This window comes from Anolis carolinensis, chromosome 1, assembly GCF_035594765.1.
Source record: "Anolis carolinensis isolate JA03-04 chromosome 1, rAnoCar3.1.pri, whole genome shotgun sequence".
Lineage (NCBI taxonomy): Eukaryota > Metazoa > Chordata > Lepidosauria > Squamata > Dactyloidae > Anolis > Anolis carolinensis.
This window is the reverse complement of record NC_085841.1, coordinates 73101829-73125214: the sequence shown is the minus strand read 5'-3', so window position 1 is coordinate 73125214 and position 23386 is coordinate 73101829. Positions and strand designations below refer to the sequence as shown.

At 39.6% G+C, this 23386-nt stretch overlaps 1 long non-coding RNA gene across 1 annotated transcript in view; it reads right to left on the bottom strand.

The window, feature by feature from the left end:
- LOC134297930 (uncharacterized) overlaps positions 1–23158 on the bottom strand; it is a 38066-nt gene extending 14908 nt beyond the window's left edge. Inside the window, exons 1-2 of the long non-coding RNA XR_010004903.1 lie at positions 23040–23158; positions 11705–11790 (exon numbers count right to left, since the gene is read on the bottom strand). This is a non-coding gene — a long non-coding RNA (uncharacterized LOC134297930). The remainder of the gene's footprint in view (positions 1–11704; positions 11791–23039) is intronic.
- Positions 23159–23386: the final 228 nt, after the last annotated feature.

The following is a 23386-nucleotide window of genomic DNA, read 5'->3' as shown; positions in this document are numbered from 1 at the left end:
CGCTTATCCAACATTCTGGATTATCCAACGTATTTTTGTAGTCAATGTTTTCAATATATCGTGATATTTTGGTGCTAAATTCATAAATATAGTAATTACTACATAGCATTACTGCGTATTGAACTACTTTTTCTGCCAAATTTGTTGTCTAACATGATGTTTTGGGGCTTCATTTGTAAAATCATAACTTAATTTGATGTTTAATAGGCTTTTCCTTAATGCCTCCTTATTATGTTGGATAAGTGAGACTCTACTGTACATACAAACTGCTTTTTATCAAAATTGTCTTCTCTGTTTATGTTTCCACTGCACCTCCCCCCCCTCCCCGGATCATTACAGTGTTCCCTTTCGGAAGCACTGCTTTAGGGTTTTAGAACTAAACCCTATTAAATTCAAAGGGACTTTTCAGTGGACATATAGAGCAGTGAGCTATTAATGTTGTCTAAATAAATTGGACTAAAAACAGGAAGAATCATGCAGGCCTTCTGGGAGCTACAGTCCATACTCATTTGAAGGGTCACACAATTCCCACCTCTGGTTGAATGTGCTAAAATCAAAGTTGGATTGTAGCTTTATTAATTTTTGTCATTGCTGCAGATAGTTAATTTATATGTCAGAATGTTTTTAAGCTACAGTAGAGTCTCACTTATCCAAGCCTCGCTTATCCAAGCCTCTGGATAATCCAAGCCATTTTTGTAGTCAATGTTTTCAATATATCATGATATTTTGGTGCTAAATTCGTAAATACAGTAATTACTATGTGGTGTTACTGCGTACTGAACTACTTTTTCTGTCAAATTTGTTGTATAACATGAAGTTTTGGTGCTTAATTTGTAAAATCATGACCTAATTTGATGTTTAATAGGCTTTTCCTTAATCCCTCATTATCCAAGATATTCACTTATCCAAGCTTCTGCCGGCCCGTTTAGCTTGGATAAGTGAGACTCTACTGTAATTTTAGGGCCGTGCTCTCAAAAGCTGGTTTACATCATATAAACATGAAATGAACAATGAAAATCACTACATTTAATTTTACTTGGCAATCACAAGATGCCACAAAAATATGGCAAAAATGACTCAGCAAATTTTGTTTGCAGTTCCTTAACCCCAAGCCCACAGCTCTTATGCATGGGGGGGGGGGGGGATGAATCAATTATTAAAGCTAAGAATATAGCTGCACAGGTGAAAATTAGGAAGGTACATAAGTGAACATTAAAAATATATGAGTAATTGGTTTTTAAAGTGAAATTTACATTTACAAAAGACAAAATTAGCAATGTTTCCTTAACCTAGTAAAGTACATATTCCAGGTTCCGCTAAAATAGCTGAGTGCTGTTTCACTACTCTCTTAACATATTATCTTTCTCACACACCCCATTACCAGTTACTTTCCTTTATGTATCAAAGCTGGGGTCATAATAATGCTTTGATATTTATAACTAACTAGCTTGGGAACCCGGCGATGCCCGGGTTATTTGAAAAAGGTATTATTTGTCTTTGATTGTTATGTATTCTCAGTTTGGAGTGGGTAAACTACAATTCCCAGAATCGTGGGTCAATCCTCCCCAAACCCTGCCAGTATTCAAAGTTAGCCATTTTGGGTCTGTGTATGAAGTGTGGACCAGATCTGTCGTTGGCTGGTCGCCTGGCTACAACTCCCAGATTCCCGGAGGAAGTGTCCTGAAACATCTGTCAGTATCCACAGCAGGCTATGTTGAGTCTGTGTGCCATGTTTAGTCCAGATCTGTCATTGGCTGGGTTCAGTGCTCTTTGGATGCAGGTGAACTACAACTCCCAAAATCAAGACCCATTCACACAAACCCCTGCAGTATGTTCAGTTGGTCATGAGGCTTCTCTGTGCAAAGTTTGGTCCCGGTCCATTGTCGGTGGGGGCCACTGTTTCTCTTGATGCAAGTGAACTATAACTCCCTTTTCCCCAAGCTTGTCCAATATGTTCTGTGGGTTATGGGGGCTCTGTGTGATAAGTTTGGTCCTGGTCCATCATCGGAGGGGTTCGGAGTGCTCATTCATTGCAGGTGAACTATAAATCCCAGTACTTACTACTCCCAAATGTCCAGGCCAATTCCCCTCAAAACCCACCAGTATTCAAATCTGGGTATATCGGGGATGCATGGCAAGTTTGGCCCAGAGCAGGCTGGGCCAAATGGGTTCATAGCATTCTGGGTGTAGGTGAACTACAACTCCTCTAAATTCCTCAGTAGGGGTCACAGACTTGATGCAGGGTGAACTACAACTTCTACCATGTGGAGTCAATCCCCCAAACTCCTCCAGGAAATGTAGTTGCTGCTCAGTTCTGCTGTGTTTGTTCTGCAGCCAGATTTGAAAGGGAAGGGCAGTAGGTGGGGTCATGCAAATTCCACAGCAATGGAGAACCCTGGGATGCCTACCTGTGGTGGAGGAAAATGCAAAATCTAGGGTGAAATGGTCCCCAAATGAAAGCATTCCTTGGGTGGTGGGCCGTAGCGTTTGGAGAGGACATTGGCAGGGTTTGGGCTGTATGTTCATGGAGCTCGCTGTAACCGCAATCTCAGTGGAAAAGAGTGACTTGGTGGCTCCTCAGCACTGGGAACTGTAGCCTGTTTGTGGAGGCCGGAGGCTGTCTGTGTGAGTAGACACCCGTGCCACATACACACATATGGGTTTTCACTTTTATTTTGGATATAGATAGATAGATATAGATTGATGTTTCTTTTTCCCCCATAATATTTCCACATTCTCTAAAATCACACTACTACAAAAATTAAAAGCATTGTTTTCTTTAATATTTGATAACCCAACAAAAGTTTGACACCAGAACTACACTTTATTGCACGGCATCAACTCTAGCTGGATCTACATGGCCATAAAAAGCAGTTAGGAATTGTGAGAGTTGAAGTTCATAACACCCGGAGGGGCCAAGTTTGCCCATGCCTTGTCTAGACTGACCATATGGTGCAGTTCCAAATTGCATTGTATGGCAGTGTAAATGGGATCCCATGTCATCTTCTACTCTCTCTGCCACATGTGTTAAAAGCATAGAAATAAAGGCCACCCATTTTCAGTATCATCATAATATGTATGTGGGTTATCAGAGCCTGGAAAAGTTCCTTTTGAGAGTTCATTTCTCAGAATCCACCATATGTCATGGCTTGAGTGTAAATGTTTTAGTTAAAAAAATATAAACTTTTATAAGCTCATCTCCTGGCAGATGAGGTATGGTAATTCCATATGGGTAGAATATGGGTAGAATGCATCTACACTGTAGAAATAATGCAGTTTGAAAGCACTTTAACTGTCAGGGCTCAATGTTATGGAATCATGGGAGTTTTTAAAAGCTCTTTAGCCTTCTATGTTAAATAGTGCTGGTTCCTCACCAAACTACAAATCCAAAGATTTCATAGCATTGAGCTATGACAGTTAGGCCCCATCTATGCTGCCATATAGTCCAGTTTCTGAATCGAGATTATCTGCTTTGAACTGGATTATATGGCAGTGTAGATCCATCCTTAATAGTGTCAGGTTGCATTCATTATACAGTATAAAAGTACCTGTGGTTTGCAAAGACTTTATGGCTCTTCTACTAAGTGGATGTTTCTGCTGAATCAAGGCAGAGCTTCCTTCCAACCGTTAAGATCTGTTCTAAGCAAACCATTAAAGAGCCTAAATAGCAAATAGCATTTGTGTGTACATGCACACACAGAGACACACACACACAACTTGTGCAGTATATTAAGCACAGGTCCATTAAGTTCCATCCAGTCCAAACTTCACTGTTTATACACAGCTTTGGCATGATAAATGACCAGTTATGGTCTATTGATTAAATATTACCTGTAACCGAATTGCTTAAATACAAATTTGCAAGATAAACTGGAAGTGCTCAGACAGAATCATTACAGATTTTGTAGTAATTAATAGGAATGTTATGTAAATACACATTTAAGTGATTTATATAATGGAACTCCAAATGAGCTGTTATAATCTATCATGCTGCAATAAATTAGCTTTCTTGTAGGTATCTGACCTCTACTGGAGTATAAAAGACCTGCATATGTATCTCACTGAGTATTTTCCTCCTCAGCTTGATTTGAAATGGCAACCCCTCCTCCTCTAAGTAAAAAAAAAAAAGTATTGCTATCAGCAAGTCTGGTTAAAAAAAAATTAATTTGAAGACTTGTGACACAAAAGGGGTGAGAAAGCAAATGAATGTTAGCACCAAGGGCAGAGGCTGAAGAAGGCTGAAGATTAAATGGCAAGGCGAGCTATATTGAGGCTGCAATCTTAACTCTCTATATAAGGAGTAAATCCTATTGGACTTAGCAGTACTTGCTTTTGAGTAGATAACATTTTTGCATTGCACACCAGCATTTCCATTTAAGATGGGGAAGGAGGGCTTCAGCATCATGAATTTTACAAACAGAAAGAAGTCCTCCTTGCAAATAGTGATGTCTCTTCTCTCTTTGATTGCATCCGAGGGTCAAAGATAAAGGGCTTGCTGGCCAGGAGATGCTGACACTTCTAGACAATGATTGATGTTTTCCTTAGCAATTGTTTGCCTCTCTTTGGGGAGGACCACTTTACTTTCAAACAACCACATGTCTATGAGATAAATCTCTGATCTTTGATTAAGGGTCAGAGGTAATGATATATTAGTGTTTGTGAGAATGCTCCCTCAAGTGGCAGATGATACATGTGTGTCAGAGTACATGTCTCTTCTCGCCCTGCAGAAGTACATGGGATCCGAATGAGAACAAGACCTCGCAAATTTTCACCCTCCCACCCGAGTGAAATTTTCCCAAATCCCCAAATTTCAAGCATTGTGGTAATAGTACATGTGAAAGGATCTAGGAGTCTTAGCAGACCACGAGCTAAGAATGAACCAACAATGTGATAAAGCAGCTTAAAAAATCCAATGCAATTCTAGGCTGCATCAACAGGAATATAGTGTCGAGATCGAGGAGTCAAAGTCCCACTCAATTCTGTTTTGGTCAGACCTTACTTGGAATAGCAACGTATCAAGGGTTGAGCACCACAATTCAAAGATACTGTATTGACAAGATGGAACGTGTCCAGAGAAGGGTGAATAAAATGGTCAAAGTTTTGGAAACCAAGCCTTATGAACGCTGCTCTGAGTCCCCTTGGGGAGATAGGGCGGGATACAAATAAAGTATTATTATTATGAGTGGCTTAGTGAGTTCAGTATGTTTAGCTTGGAGAAAAGAAAGCTGAGAGGGACATGATAGCCATATTTAAATAATTGAAAGCAGGGCCATAGCCAGAAAAAAAAATTGAGAGGGGTTTGAAACTTTTTTTTAGCAAATCATGAAGAGTAGTTCCATAACACGAAATAATTTAGAAATCAGGCTCCACTGATAAACTTCAGTGGACACTCAAGACAGATAAACTTCAGTGGACACTCATGGGGATTTGGTTAACCAGTTAAAATTCATGAGTAAACCAGTTTTTTTAATCTGAAAAATTTCGGGGGGGGGGGGCGTGAACCCCTAAACCCTCTTCCTTGGCTACATCCCTGTTTGAAAGGATGTGACATTGAGGACACGCAGTTTTCTGCTGCTCTGGAGAGTACAACACAGAGAAATTGATTCAAATTGCAAGAAAAAAGTTTCCACCTAAACATTAGGAAGAACTACCTGATGGTAAGAACTCTACGGTCCATTTTATTTTACTTTATTTTAACTGTTTTTATTTTTAACTGATTTATATGTTGAGTTTTTATGATTTACTGTATTGTTTTGGTTAAGGTAACTGTTTATATAACTGCTGGTTTTAACTGTCTTTGTATTTTAATGTGTTTTAACTGATTTATTGTTTTTTATTTCGGGCTTCTGACCCGTGTAGCTGCCCCGAGTCCCTGCCAGGAGATGGTGGCGGGGTAGAAAAATAAATTATTATTATTATTATTATTATTATTATTATTATTATTATTATTATTATGGCAGTGAGATATGTTGCTTTAGAGCACGGTGGAGTCCCCTTCTCCAGAGATTTCTAAGTAGAGGCTGGATGGCCATCTGTCAGGAATGCTTTGATTGTGTGCTCCTACATGGCAGGCAGTTGGACTGGATGATCCTTGTGGTCTCTTCCAATTCTATGATTCTATGTAACCAATTAAAACTTGTGGTGCAGCTGCGACCATACCTCGAGAAGTCTGATCTGACCATGGTGGTCCATGCCTTAGTTACCTCTAGACTGGACTATTGCAATGCGCTCTACGTGGGGCTGCCTTTGAAGACGGCTTGGAAATTGCAACTAGTACAACGCTCGGCAGCCAGGTTTCTAACTGGAGCAAATTACAGGGCACGTTCAACGCCTCTGTTTAAGGAGCTCCACTGGCTGCCATTTACCTTCCGAGCCCAATTCAAGGTGCAGGTTCTTACCTACAAGGCCCTAAATGGTTTGGGACCCGCCTACCTTAGAGACCGCATTTCCCCCTACGAACCCGCATGATCTCTTCGCTCGTCGGGGGAGGCCCTTCTCTCGCTTCCACCACCCTCGCAGGCACGGTTGGTGGGGACGAGAGAGAGGGCCTTCTCTGTTGTGGCCCCCCAGCTTTGGAACTTGCTCCCTAGGGAGATTAGGCTGGCCCCCACCCTCCTCTCCTTCCGGAAGTACCTGAAAACCTGGCTTTTCCGGAAAGCCTTTAATGAGTGAATTCTGTTGGTTCAAGTTGTCTGCCTACATAATAATAGACCCACTGATTCGCCTTCTTATAGTCATTATTGTCATTTCTAGTACTTTAATGACTATGTCAATTACGTAACTACCTCCCCCCGATTTGACACATGGCCTAGACTTGTGTTTTATATCTGTTTTTAACGCTTTTTCCTGCAATATTGTTTTTGTGATGGTTTTACTGATATTGTTGATTTATTGTTGTAAATTTATGTGTTTTGATTTGTTTTTATATTGTGGTGTTGGGCAAGGCCCCATGTGAGCCGCCCTGAGTCCCTACGGGGAGATGGGGCGGGATACAAGAATAAAATTATTATTATTATTATTATTATTATTATTATTATTATTATTATTATTATTATGGAATGCAGACAGCCGTGAAAACATGGCTGTGTGCACACGCTTTTAACGAGTAATACGATAACGTCAACATGGTCCGATTTAAGGATGAAGCATGAGGTTTTTAGACAAATTGATCTAATTTACATATGTTTTAAATGTTATAATGTATTTTAGTGATGTATTTTATAGTTTTAATTGATGATATGTACTGTTTTTGTTTTATTATTATGTTCTTGGCATTAAATGTTGCCAACTGTTGTAAGCCGCCCTGAATCCCCCTGGGTGAGAAGGGCGGGGTATAAATGCTAGAAATAAATAAATAATAAATAAACTCTAAATGTAAGAAATCATTGTCCAAGTTTCACTCATCGCAATGTCAGCAATTTGCTAATTGAAATAAAATTTGGGGGGGGGGGCAGTATTCTTATTTGGAAGGACACGAATCCCACAGCAACCTGTGAAAATACACAGCATTTGAAACCTAGTTGCTGCAGCACTTAAGTTTGAAGGAAGCCCATCATGCGAGGGAAAACCAATTACCTGTAGGGTATCTAGTCTGATACTACCATATAATATAATTTAACTGCATTGAACTGTGTTATATGGCAGTGTAGATGGGGGCCTTACTTTTGAGGATCAAGCATGAAATAACATATTAAATAAAATCACCTGATGGAATCAAGTGCAGATGAAAAATTTCATATTAAACATGTTCCATTGTGTTTAAAAAGTATGGAATGTAACTAAGCAGCAGATCAGAATGGGAGGTATCTTGCAGATATGCTATGCAAGGGTTTTTTCACATGAGAAAGCATGCAAAAATGTGATATCTTGTGTATAGATACACATCCCAGAAGAATATCCCTATTTTGCTGAATGTGTGCTTCTACTTACTGAATAGGCGACAACCCAAAACTGATATCAACTATATGTATTTCAGAAATCAATACTGTATATTTGTGTGTGTTTCTGTTATTTTACTAGTGGGGTTAATAAAACTAAATTGTTTCATACACAGATGAAATTTCTTTGTAATGTATGTGTTTGCATGTGTGTGTGTGTGTACCTGGTGTTACCTGAGTTTGCATTTTGTTTATGGCTTTTTCTTTTCTTCCCCCTCATTTACCTTGTCACCTTTTCTTCTTTCCCTCCCTTTTCCCCCTGTTTTATCTCATACACCTTCCCCTGTTCCTTCTTTCTTTCTTTCTTTCTTTCTTTCTTTCTTTCTTTCTTTCTTTCTTTCTTTCTTTCTTTCTTTCTTTCTTAAGCTTCTATCCACCCTAAATGAAGTGTCCTTAAGTTTGCTCCTTTAAAAAACTAAATTGAATGCTTATTTTGTTACCATATAGTCCCTTAAATAGAGCTTGTATAGCAAGAGAAATTTCAATTTCTAAAGCCACAAAATAGTGCCAGAGATGTGTTTTTATATACAAGGAAGGAAAGTATTAGCTTCTGCAGTGAGAAGGATACGGTTTTTATCTCTGTAAATTCTTGCAAACCTATTGGCACTATCTGATAACCTCTGCAATAAAAAAGAGCTGGACAAGATTTCTGATTGCGATTTGAGTTCAGCACCTGGGATAGTTCCTTCTTTGGTCCCTAGTTCACTCACCATGCAAACACATACCAAGCTGACCAGTTTGCTTTTTAACAGAAAATAACTGGCGCATACAGTTCTGCAAAATGTTCCCTTAGTATTGAAAATTATTTTCCCAAAAATTTCATTTCAAAAATGTAAATTTAAACCTAGATTTAAAAATAGAAGGGGGATCTGCCCATACAGAAACACTGATTTCTTTATTCTTGTGCTATTTCATATTTCATATTCATTTCCTGCTAGAAATTACCATCTCTTCACATATATAATAATAATAATAATAATAATAATAATAATAATAATAATAATAACTTATTTATACTCCGCCACCATCTCCCCAAGGGGACTCGGGGCGGCTTACATGGGGCAGAGCCCGAACAGCATAATCAGATAAAAACAACATACATACAATTCACAAGATAACTAGATAAAAACAAAACACAATATAAAACAAAGGTATTATAATAGTTGATAATATCATACTTTCCTTATTTGCATTTCTAAGTCCTTGTATTCAAAAATCTGGACCTTGAAAAGGGTGATCTGATTTAACTACTCTAGCACTGTCAAATTAAACTGAACCTCAGCTTAGAGATTTAAGTGAAAAGAGAAAGAACTCTGGATAGCTAGAGAAACTGTGGTCCTCCAGGAAGAAATTTGGCTTCCAGTTCTTACCACACATTTGTGTGTGAGGGTAAATGTGTGTGTTTATGAAATTGCTTTGACAATATACCCTAAGGAGCGAGAATGATTTTCTGGGAAATTTTCTAGTGAAAATGTGTAACCAGAACCTGTTTTTGAAAGAATGTGGCTCACAAGGTATGTCAAGAATTATGATTTAATTGTATTAGACTTTTCATAAAACCTTTGGATCCCATGTCAGGAGAATGCAGCATTTAAATAAATGAAATTATTGAAATACTGAACACCTTCAGGCTTTCTCTCCCAGCATGTCATCCTACAGTGTAAAAACTATGTGCTATGGACAGCAAATGGCATTGATAATGGCAAGAAAAATTACCTTTTGTGTAAGGATGATCAGCTCCATATTTGTCTTTGTCCATCAAAATATTATCATTACCTCTTTTATTAGCCAAGTGAGTGAAGCCCAATGGTCTGTGATGCCTCTTGCAGGAGGGCATTTATTTGAGGTGTTACTGTTTTTGTTAACTAAATACTGTTTGAAGTGTTAAGTAAATACTGAGTAATTGCTCTTGATAAGTCTGAATGGAGGACTTATTTAGAGGAAATTCTAGACCTCAAGAATATTTTTCCACCTTCCCTACAAATGATCCTAAATTCAAAAGGTAGTTTGTTCTGGATATAGGGCCTACAATCAAGAACTATGTCCATCATTTTCTGGATACCTCTGCTGAAATCACTGCCTAACAAGAGCATGTTTTTTGCAATTGAAATCACTCTTTCAGATTCTCCCAGAACCCAGGATTATGGCCAAAGAATCTCATAATCTTATTCTCTTCCCAAAGGCCCTGGTCTAATTTAGAAAACAACTTCTCCATACTGCTCCAAAAAAGACTAGCACACTCTCCAGTTTCTGACTAGGAAGGCCCACTGAGACCAAGAATTAGTAACTTTTGTCATCTCTAAACTCTATCTTTCAGGGACTACTTTCCCTGCACATTTGCTCCTTCCAGTCTGTGGTGGAGAGCGTTGTATTAGGTACCACTTACCTCTTGAACCTTTTTCTTTTTTTTCTTCTCCACCACCTCATAAATTTCAGATTGCTTTGCCCAAACTGACCTAGTCTTGCATGTCAGCTTATGTGGATTAGTATGTCCACATTCTGAAATAACTCTGATCTTTTAGTTAGATAGTTATTTGCATTTCACCATTTGTCAATCATGAATTCTACCATAATATTTACAATTCCCGAATGCAACTAGTGGGATGGGCATATTTTGAGCCTTGTGTGATCAATAACATTTCTCTTTAGATCTGTGTGGATGCTACTGCCAAGGCCATATGAACCCTTACATACATGTGTCCTCACAACATGTATGGGTTTATGCAGAGGAATGGTACTTTATCAACATCCTATAGATAGAAAACATGCCCATCTAACAGGACTCAGCTATTCAGGTTCTGTTAACAACAACAACAACAACTTTATTTTTTATATCCTTTCCCATCTCCCTGAGGGGACTCGGGGCGGCTCACATGGGGCCAAACCCAACAACATACAATAAAATACAGTGGTATAAAAGACACAATATAAAATACATGGCAATCACAGCAGAGTAATATATCAATTCTACAATACAACTTCACAGAATAAAGAGCATGGCCATGAAAAAAGGCAATGTTGGCACTAAAACACGGTTTCATTATAGCAGGCAAACACAACCAGTCCCCCCAAAAGTGTTCAACTACAACTCCCACTATCCCCATCAACATAATGGCCATATTGACTGGGATGCTAGCAAAGCTAAAATGATTATGATGGCAATCTATTAAATTAACAATTAAAGGAAGGGCTGTTCCACCAAACTTCTTACCTCTTCTATCACACAGACAGATTAGGCTTGTTTGCCCTCATGGAGTCAGAGAGAACCACATGAGTCTTTGAGGAAGGAAAAGTATATTGACTTTGTAAAAACAAAATCCCTTATGTTTCACACTCAGGCAGATACAGTTAAAACAGGCACCACAATTGTGTGTTTTTTTCTGCTACTAAATAGAAAGAAAGGAAGAGGAAGAAAGGGAAAAGCAAGGAAGGGAGGTACTTGTTAAGGGGGTCAATGGTAATGACACCTTTTGTCTAAAAGCAGCAAGTGAAGCTGCAAACAAGCCTTAAAGGGCCATTGCCCAGACGTGAAGATATCCTGATGGCAGCAGGGCAGAAGAGCCTTAGACTCCTGACTGACTGACTGATTAGACTTCTGAGCCAGAAGGAGCTGAGTTCAGACAGGAATGTGAGGCTACAAGGGCAAGCGGGCCATGAGAGTCTGCTGTGCGTGTCATGGGAATGAAAAAGGCATCCCTATGGGAGAAGACAGCACAGCCTGCATCTCTTCTGAAGCCATCGCTCCTGGGTGAAATGCAGACTCTTACCAGCATGGGTCCTCCATAAAAGAACAATTCTCCTGCCTTTTCCTTGCTGGGGGTTTGGTGCAGTGACTGGCCCAATAGGTCAATTCCTGCAAGAGAAAATGAACAGAAGCGTAAAGAGGGAAAGATGAAGTTATTATCTCTGCAGTTCTGCCCAATGGGGTCTAGTTGTCTAAGATCCATACCTAAAGAATGGTGGTAAAGGTTAGATCCCTGTAGCTACTGGTTTTCTATCAGTGTTTTTCAACGTGGTGCCTTAAAATCCTGATAAATATATTTTAGATTTGGAACCATAGCAGCTTGCTTGTCTTATGATTTTTCCACCCACTTGAAAGCAGTTTTACAGACACTTTTTGCTGATATTTTGACACTGTCAAAAGGTAGCATCTAGGGGTTTTTCTGTTGTTATTGTTCTTGTGCCACATCTCCTTGCTCACTTAAACTCATCAAGTTGTTTGGGAAAACGAAAAATGTTATTTGTTCCTTGATTTCTTTCTTTTATAAGGAAAAACAAATAAAAAACCTGTGTAGACTTTTTATGAAAAACCATGGAAATTTTCACCTACCTACATCTGACAAATTTGGCAAATTTGTGGTTTGATGAGGTATCAGCATTCTTTGGCAGAAAAAGCTAAAACTGCATATCCTATTATTCTATAACATTGACTCAGGTTGTGATGTCACCCTTAAAACCCTACAAAGTTCATGGAATCACCATAAGTGGCAAAGAAGCCAGAATGGATGTCCAAAGAACTTCTAACTGAGCTAAAGCTCAAAAGTGACATGCACAAGAAGTGGAAAAGGGGAGAAATCACCAAAGAAGAATTCAAACGTATAGCCAACACCTGTAGGGAAAAGGTTCGCAAGGCTAAAGCGCAAAATGAGCTCAGGCTTGCCAGGGACATAAAAAACAACAAAAAAGGCTTTTTTGCTTATGTTGGTAGAAAAAGGAAGAAAAAGGAGGTGATAGGGCCATTGCAAGGAGAAGATGGGGTGATGGCGACAGGGGACAGGGAAAAGGCAGAATTACTTAATGCCTTCTTTGCCTCGGTCTTCTCAGAAAAAGAAAGCCATCTTCAACCTCAGCAACACGGAATGGACGAAGGATTGGGGGAAATCCAACCCCAAATAGGGAAACAAGTTGTCCAGGAACACTTGGCCTCTCTAAACGAATTCAAGTCCCCAGGGCCAGATCAGCTACACCCAAGAGTACTGAAGGAACTAGCGGAAGTTATTTCAGAACCACTGGCAATTATCTTCGAGAGTTCTTGGAGAACGGGAGAAGTCCCAGCAGATTGGGGGAGGGCGAATGTGGTCCCTATCTTCAAGAAGGGAAAAAAGAACGACCCAAACAATTACCGTCCGGTCAGCCTCACATCAATACCAGGCAAAATTCTGGAAAAGATCATTAAGGAAGTGGTCTGCGAACACTTAGAAACAAATGCGGTCATTGCTAATAGTCAACACGGATTTACCAAAAACAAGTCATGCCAGACTAATCTGATCTCTTTTTTCGATAGAGTTACGAGTTGGGTCGATACAGGGAATGCTGTGGATGTAGCGTACCTGGATTTCAGTAAGGCCTTCGACAAAGTCCCCCACGACCTGCTGGCAAACAAACTAGTAAAATGTGGGCTAGACAAAACTACGGTTAGGTGGATCTGTAATTGGCTAAGCGAACGAACCCAAAGGGTGCTCACCAATGCGTCGTCTTCATCATGGAAAGAAGTGACAAGTGGAGTGCCGCAGGGCTCCGTCCTGGGCCCGGTTCTGTTCAACATCTTTATTAACGACTTAGACGAAGGGTTAGAAGGCACGATCATCAAGTTTGCAGACGACACAAAACTGGGAGGGATAGCTAACACTCCAGAAGACAGGAGCAGAATTCAAAACGATCTTGACAGACTAGAGAGATGGGCCAAAACTAACAAAATGAAGTTCAACAGGGACAAATGCAAGATACTTCACTTCGGCAGAAAAAATGGAAATCAAAGATACAGAATGGGGGACGCCTGGCTTGACAGCAGTGTGTGCGAAAAAGACCTTGGAGTCCTCGTGGACAACAAGTTAAACATGAGCCAACAATGTGATGCGGCTGCTAAAAAAGCCAATGGGATTCTGGCCTGCATCAATAGGGGAATAGCGTCTAGATCCAGGGAAGTTATGCTCCCCCTCTATTCTGCCTTGGTCAGACCACACCTGGAATACTGTGTCCAATTTTGGGCACCACAGTTGAAGGGAGATGTTGACAAGCTGGAAAGCGTCCAGAGGAGGGCGACTAAAATGATTAAGGGTCTGGAGAACAAGCCCTATGAGGAGCGGCTTAAAGAGCTGGGCATGTTTAGCCTGCAGAAGAGAAGGCTGAGAGGAGACATGATAGCCATGTACAAATATGTGAAGGGAAGTCATAGGGAAGAGGGAGCAAGCTTGTTTTCTGCTGCCCTGCAGACTAGGACACGGAACAATGGCTTCAAACTACAGGAAAGGAGATTCCACCTGAACATCAGGAAGAACTTCCTCACTGTGAGAGCTGTTCGACAGTGGAACTCTCTCCCCGGGGCCGTGGTGGAGGCTCCTTCCTTGGAGGCTTTTAAGCAGAGGCTGGATGGCCATCTGTCGGGGGTGCTTTGAATGCGATTTCCTGCTTCTTAGCAGGGGGTTGGACTAGATGGCCCATGTGGTCTCTTCCAACTCTACTATTCTATGATTCTATGATTCTATGATTCTATGATTCTAAGTCAACTTGATAGTGCATTTTGAGGCTTTTAGAAAATGTCAGTAGCTTCATCAAGCTAGCCAGGATCATCATCACAGTGTATTTCTGTAAGTCCTGCTATTCTCATTAAGCTTCTCAGCATGCTGACGTCTGATTTTTAATCTAAACTCTTGCAAACATGTCTCAAAATTGAAAAGAAATTGTGCTGCACTGTAATGTTTTTTTCAGTAGCTCCATTACAGGAACTTTCAGACCCATTTTGCATCCCAGAACAGGTTTCAACCAAGGCAAGTAAGTGTTGCATGTCAACCCAGTTTATTCTTTGCTGTTAGATATTAGACTCAGAAAATACAGTCGAAATAGAAATGACAAGAGTGCCTTGAAGCATATGCAGAAAGGGGATGAAAATAATATTTTTCTAAAAGGTCACATGTCAAGAAACCCTGAAGTGAAGACTCCTGGATTGATGAGAATCTTGGCAATTTGGGATTGATTCTATAGAAAATTCACACATGGCTGCTTTATGCAGAAAATAGCCTTTTCTTCCCAGAAACAGCACTTTCTGTCTAAAGAACAATATTTCTGTGCAGAAAATATTATTTCCTAAGCTTCAGCACCCTCTTTTTTATTTCTGCTATATGTACTAAGCCTAATATCTACTAGCAAATAATATACTGGGTTGAGATGCAACAGTTGAAGTCTAGACTGGGAAAATTAGCAAGATGCAAGAGTTATGTGTATTAAACAAGTATGTGAAATTTTTAAACAAAATAAAGCACAGTAAGTCCTGAATTGTGGGGTTTTTTTTCTTAAACCAAGGAGAAAATGAAGAACTATATTTGTTGAAATTAGCCAAGAATTGCAGAAAACATTTATCTCAGCAAAACTTAACAATTCTAGGCCCCTTCCACACACCTGAATAAAATCCCACATTATATGTTTTGAACTGGAATATATGGCAGTGTGAACTCAGATAACCCAGTTCAAAACAGATATTGTGGGATTTTCTGCCTTGATATTCTGGGTTATATGGCTGTGTGGAAGGGCCCCTAGTGACAGTAGAAGTGGGCAACACGGGGGCATATCCTAGGTCAGTCTTTCTCAGCCTTTTAACCTTGGGAGAACCCTTGAAATAATTTTAAGATCCCAGGGATCCCTGCCTAAAATATTGCAGAGGGTCCTTAGTATTTTTTTCCAGAAAATTAGAAACATCGGAGGTAAATTTCAGACAAAAATAGGCATGATCAAAAACAAAGATGGCAAGGAATTAACAGAAGCTGAAGAGATCACGAAAAAAAGTGGCGAGACTATACAGAAGATCTCTATAGGAAAAATAATAATATAGAGGATAGCTTTGACAGTGTAGTGAGTGAATTAGAACCAGACATCATGAGGAGTGAGGTTGAATGGGCCTTAAGAAGCATTGCTAATAACAACGCAGCAGGGGATGACAAGATCCCAGTTGAACTGTTTAAAATCTTGAAAAATGATGCTGTCAAGATGATGCATGCCATATGTCAGCAAATATGGAAAACACAAGAATGGCCATCATATTGGAAAAAATCAATTTATATCCTCATACCAAAAAAAGGGGAAAGCTCAAACTTTCTTACAATTGCACTTATTTCACATGCCAGTAAGGTAATGCTCAAGATCCTGAAAGGCAGACTCCAGCAATACATGGAGTGAGAGTTGCCAGATGTACAAGCTGGGTTTTAAAAAGGCAGAGGAACGAGAGGCCAAATTGCCAATATTCGCCGGATAATGGAGGAAGGTAGGGAATTTCAGAAAAACATCTATTTCTGTTTTATTGGTTATGCTTAAAGCCTTTGACTGTGTGGATCATAATAAACTGTGGCAAGTTCTTGGTGGTATGGGGTCACCTTGTCTGTCTCCTGAGAAATCTGTATAACAACCAAGTAGCAACAGTAAGAACAGGAACAATGGACTGGTTCAAGATTGGAAAAGGAGTACGGCAGAGCTGTATACTCTCACCCTACCTATTCAACTTGTACGCAGAACACATCATGCGACGTGCGGGGCTTGATCAATCCAAGGCTGGAGTTAAAATTGCTGGAAGAAACATTAACAACTTTAGATAAGCAGATGATACCACTCTGATGGCTGAAAGTGAGGAGGAGCTGAGGAGCTGAGGAGCTTTATAACCAAGGTGAAAGAAGAAAGTGCAAAAACTTGGTTGCAGTTAAACATCAAGAAAACTAAGATTATGGCAACTGGACTTATTGATAACTGGCAAATAGAGGGAGAAAACATGGAAGCAGTGACAGACTTTGTATTTCTAGGCACAAAGATTACTGCAGACACAGATTGCAGCCAGGAAATCAGAAGACGTTTACTTCTTGGGAGGAGAGCAATGACCAATCTTGATAAAATAGTGAAGAGTAGAGACATCACACTGGCAGAAAAGGTCCAAGGTCTGTACAGTTAAAGCAATGGTATTCCCATAGTAACATATGAATGCGAGAGCTGGACCATAAAGAAGACTGAGTGAAGGAAGATAGGCGCTTTTGAACTGTGGTGTTGGAGAAAAAGTCTGAGAGTACCTTGGACCGCAAGAAGTTCCAACTAGTCAATACCCCAGAAAATAATGCCCGGCTGCTCACTGGAGGGAAGGATATTAGCAGCAAAGATTAAGTACTTTGGCCACATAATGAGAAGACAGGAAAACTTGGAGAAGAAAATGATGCTGGGGAAAATGGAAGGAAAAAGGAAGAGGGGCTGACTAAGGGCAAGATGGATGGATGGTATCCTTGAAGTGACTGGCTTGTCCTTGAAGGAGCTGGGGGTGGCAACAGCCGACAGGGAGCTCTGGCATGGGCTGGTCCATGAAGTCACAAAGGGTCAGAAGCGACTGAACGGATAAACAATAACAAATCTTAGTATTGTATGCGGGTTGGTTCCAGGACCCATACATTCCATGGATGCTCAAATCCCATTATAAACAATGCCATAGAAAAATTGAGTCCCTTATATTAAATGGCAAAATCAACTTTTTCTTTTTGGAGTATTTTTTCATATTTTCAAGCCATCTATGATTTAATTATGGATGCCGAATCTATGGATACATTTATTTATTTATTTATTTATTTATTTACAGTATTTATATTCCGCCCTTCTCACCCCGAAGGGGACTCAGGGCGGATCACATTATAACACACATAGGGCAAACATTCAATGCCCATAAACACATCAAACAGAGACTGAGAGACACACGCAGAGGCAGTTAACCTTCTTCTGAGGGGATGTTCGATTCTGGCCACAGGGGGGAGCAGCTGCTTCATCATCCACACTGACGGCACTTCCTCATTCCAGGTCGTAAATTAGTTAATCTTGCCTCCCCACTTTATAAGTGGTACCTTATTTCCTACTTGATAGATGCAACTATCTTTCGGGTTGCTAGGTCAGCAACGAGCAGGGGCTATTTTTTATTTTTAATTGACGGGTGCTCACCCTGCCACGGGCTGGCCTCGAACTCATGACCTCATGGTCAGAGTGATTTAAGGCAGCTGCTCAACAGCTGCACCACAGCCCGGCCCCTTTGGACTTACTGAATCTATCAATTTTTAAAACATTTTTTTTAAATCACAATCTTTTGTGAATTCCTACTAATTGCTCCTGGAATTCTAGGGCCATAGAGAATTTAAATTGAGAAACCCTGCCTTGAATAATATGCTTCCATGCAGACTCAAGCCATTTCTCCCTTTGATCTAGAAATTAAAGCATATTTTTCTTCTTTTCCAGCTCTCCTACGCACCATGCTAGTTTCCTATTGTTGGTGTTGTTGTTCCTGCTGCTGTTGCCCCTTCACCATTTGCCGCTAACAACAGTCCATGGCTGGCTAATAGGCTCTATTTGTTTGCTTTCAGCCTCCCTTGGGCTTTCCATACAGCAAAGCCTACATGCAACCCTTAGAGTAATATCAAGCAAGGACCTTAGCTCTATGATTTTGACAAGTTGCCTGCCCTTGCTCAAGCCCTGTATCTCTGCATGTACAAGGCCTATCGGTACTATGGATGCTGACACAAACTTCCCCTGGGCAATCATCTGTACAATCACTAGGCACGCTTGCTGTTCCCATTATTGCAACATTCATGATACAGGCAGTCACTATCTAACTGTGGGTACAAAAAAAAAGTGAAGCAAAGTGAAAACAAAGCCAAAAAAACCCCTCTGAAGTTAACAAACAACATTGCAAGAGATTCCTTCTGAGACATCTGGAACTACAGTTCAAAACCACCCATTCCTCTGAAAACATGAAAAAAAAATAAAACAAAGTACAGTAGAATACCATCAGCAAAATATTTCCTGAAATCATGCTACTAGATCCTCCTAAAACATGGCAAAATTCTAAATTCTAAATAAAAACAGTAATGTATCTAAGTTCTGAAACATTCCTACTTAGTAAACGGGACATATCGTTATGTCTTTCTTTTTTTTAGCCACGAAAGGGTTAAGGTTTGGAAAAAAATAACTACTTTTTATACTATTACTGTTTCTCTGCTTGTCCCCTTATACATTTTCTTTTAAACTTGCCATTTTGCTGCTTTAGCCGGCTTGTCAGTTTTCAGCACTAATGGGTTGTGATATGGTGTCAAGGGAAGTCAACAATCAATGCTGGAAAAAAGGGCTATCACTGCTGACACAGCCAAGGATGGAAACACAATGGGCTTCCGTTTGTACAGAAATAAAAGGAAAATTCTGTTTTGTGTCTTGCTTTCAGATTAGCGGAGATGTAGCCTTTGATAAGTGGGTTGACCACATCCTCTTTCTCTTTTTCTCTCTTTCTTTCTCTCCAAGGCTGCTCACCTAATCTTACACCTCATCCAGACACAGAGAGATTAAATGCAAATGTGCTAAAAGGAGCAGGCATAGAATTTGTATTTAGAGTTTAGGGTCCACAGAATGAATAATTGAAAGAACTGGCAGGCTGTGGTTATTCACATACACAAATACCCTAAATGTGGCTCTGTGTGTCACTATTTGGTAGAGAATGTCTGAACGAGCTGACAGGTGAAAGCCCACTGAAGGAATCTGTGGGTTCCTGCCACACCAGAATTTGCATGTATATTAATGTATAGGCAAAATATTATCCTATATACTCATGTATAAATCTAGAAATGTTAGTCAAAAATCAACCCAACAACCCATGTTGAGTTGCTGTGAGTTTTCCAGGCTGTATGGCCATGTTCCAGAAGCATTCTCTCCTGATGTTTTGCCCACATTTAGGAAAAGTATCCTCAGAGATTGTGAGGTATATTGGAAACTAAGCAGAGGGAGGTTTATATATCTGTGAAAGGCCCAGAGTGGGAGAAAGACCCCGTGATGACTTATCCATGAATGAATGTGAGTAATATATATTAATTTTTTCTAATAAAAAGGAATCATCCTCTTCTCTAAGTACAGTGGTGAAAGGCAAGAGCTTAGTCCATCCCAAGATAACCTAGAAATAGCATTGACTGCTTCTATTCTCTCTACCATGGTGCTTCCTTTGGACAATTTGAACACATGGACAGAGAAGTAGCAATGAACGCCCTCTCTCCTCTTTCCCTCTCTCCATGGAATGGTCCTCAACTTATCCACAAGTAATATCAAAATCCATAATTTCAGTCCCAAACCTCTCAGTTTATACATGAGGTCAAATATATACAGTGTATGAAAAGTGAGAGATGGGAGCAAGTCATTACATTGGTGGGGAGCAGACATCAAAATTACCTGCCATTCTGATGGCTGAATTCCCAAAATGCTTTTGGCAACTTAGGGCAGGCCTTGTAAAGCTACTATACATCCATCTTCCAAACATAATCAATGGGAGTTACCAATGGGAGTTACCACCTGAGGTCTAATAGACCAATGTGGGCAACTACAGAGGGGACTAAGGGCATCCTTCCTTGCCCCCTGCCACTGGACTATAGCCTCTACCCTTTCCGGCCAAACCATCATTCTTACTTGACTAGAAGTAATAGTGTGTTACCTCCAGTTCAACTAATCAGCAAATATATGGTAGATTATTTATTATTTTTTCCAAGGTCGAGGAGTAGGGAGGGCAAAAGAACCCAAAGTGTCTTCACAGAAGAAACATTAAGACTATTCTAATGGCACGAAGAGGTACTGATGTTCTTAACTTGGTAATATTTTTCCCAATATTTATTTACATTAAAATTAACTTTTTATATGGTGATGATTCACACATTGATAAGACAGTTGGCAGATCTGTGTCCAAACTTGCACACAGCCTGAGATTCATATATATTAAATGATCTTTGGCAATAGCATGTCTTTGCAGATTGTCTCAGTTATTAACACTCACATCAAATCTATTCCACAGGAAATTGCTTATTTATCATTAAAAAATAAACAAAATGTGCACAATTATCACTTTGGGCATTAGATAGTTGGCAATAAGCACTCACAAATATTTTATATAATTCTAGAAAGGAATTAATTAGTTCAAATGCAAGAAACATTTCCATGCATATTACACAAAAAGCAGAAAATTAAATGGACACAATAAAAATCCATGTGCCAGGTTCAAGTATGAATAATTTAGCTTGAAAAGCACAATCATTGTCTAGACTCAGATTGGACCTGGGACACCAACGGATGATTTGGTTAGGCAAATTGAAGTTTCCTGCAGATGCTAGACATTATCTGTTAAAATTATTTATTACTTCTGATTCATTTAATTGTATAACTAAAGTTTTTTTTAATTTGTTTCTTGAATAAACAACAGTGACATTAATGTGTTACTTTTGAAGAGTAATTTGGAGGTCTGATAAAATGAACAATTTTAAATAATTTTCATTTTTTTAAAAAATTAAAAGCAACATGCTGCTAATAAAGAACACAATGAATTGATCTTTTGATTTCACAAAAACATTGATTTCCACCAGTTGATTTATGGTTTAATTTTAACAGTATTACATCAGTTCTAATAATAATATTTCCAAGTTCTGGCTCTACAAATATGTGGAAGAAGAGCATGGATTCTACGTGCGCCTGCACAATACTTTATTTACCATTGTATCTTTCATTTATTAAAATATTTATACCCCAACTCTTATCCAAAGAGCTCCGGGTAGCTAACAATATAGTCAATTTAAACAGTAAATAATTAGAAAAGTTTGAAAGATTCTGAGTGAAGAGTAGGGGCTTGTCAGCATTAATTATTATTAATTTCATTTGTCATGTGCCTCTTCTTCTCCCTGTCTCTGCACAACTACTTAATATAGGAATCAGGGAGAGGGATTCAAAATCCATCTTCAACTATGATTTCAATAAATGCCTCAAGAAATCCATGATCTTCTAGTTTTAGGTGCCTATCAATAAGACTGGAATGACAGTGACAAGGGGAACTTATGGAAATAAGGAAGATGTTTTTAGCTCACCATGAAAATTATGAACATGGCTGGTGTAAATGTTGTATAGTTCTCCATAAAAAAAATTGAAACATTCAGTTTAACAATCTGGCAAGGAGAACTGAGAAGAAAACTGTGCAGATGATTTATGATTTAACCAGTAAAGAGCCGATGTTAACTCCAAAAACCTACACCAGAAAATTACTGTGACAATCAGTAGAGGCTGATGTCTCCAAAGTAATTAGAGCAGATAATATGCTTCAGATTTTAGTCTAAACTTTAAATAAGATATCTGAGATACTGAGCTTCTTCTCCAAAAGAAATCCAGCACATTGGATAGATTTTGATGCTCTCACTAAAGCCTAGAGTGGATTCACCACCCCACCAGTCCCCAGTGGTGACATTTCCATCCTGGATTGTGTTGATCTGAACCTTGCCCATAGATATGAAGTGCATTCTAGGAAATAAATAGTTGGTTTTGTGAGTTAAGCTCATATGATCAAAGAGATGAGGAATTATCTTTCAACAACCCAATATTCTAGGAGAAAGTCTTATCAGATGTTCTATCAAATACCTGATGAGAATCCACAAAGCAAATATCTGTCCAGATAGACACATCTGGCTAGGTTTCAATAATATAATCATCAGTTATTCGCACAACGAATAACTGATGCATATATCATATTTTAAGAACAGCTGGAATCTAAGGTAGCAAATGGAGTACTGTTTTCTTCATCCTAATAAGTCTCCAGATATGTTGACTTATAACTTCCCTGCTCACCTGTCCTTTGAAAGTTTGTAGTTCAACACATCTGAAGCACAGATGTTGATGAATCATTGCCCAGTGTTTCTAATAGTGTTTCTAATATGTCCAACAGAAACAATGACATTGGGTACAATGTTATCTAAGGGGGAGTAGATTCTTGGTGCAATTCCAAACCCTGAAATAGTAGGGTTCTAAATCACAGGGATGACTAGGTTGTGCTCTTCAGAATGTCATCCTCCAAACACAGGTAACAGAAATGATGAAGAAAGCAGCAAGGTGAGAAGGTTCCTGTTTTCATGCATTTAATCCACATGAAAGCAGAATGCTTGAAGAGAGCTTTGAAGTGACTTAATGGTGCTCCTTCAGGAATCTGTATGTCCAGGCATACTGGGGGTGGATGTACACTGACCCAATAAAATAGGGCCAATCCAGTGTGGCATATGTTGGATCAGCACAATACAGCACTCTTCCAACTGTTACCTGTCTGCTGTCACTTGCTATGAAATTGGCTGGGGTAACAGGAAGGGAAAGGGGAAAAAAGGAATTCCCTTTCCTCCCGCTACCATCCTTGATCACACCATCATTCTGGTCAACGTCACTGCAGGCAACAGCAGACAGGTAGGACTTGTGTCATGGCCAGAGCCTGCCATGACATCATAGAGGGTGGGAAGGGAGATACATGCCAACCTGTGTCCCAAGCCCAGGAAACACGAGATGTTCAGATGGGCCCAAAGTCTGAGATACTATGAATTCTGGGCCAGAATTTGGATTTCCCCCCAGTTCTGGTTAATGCAAGGCAAAGCAACCTAAGGCCCCTTCTACACTGC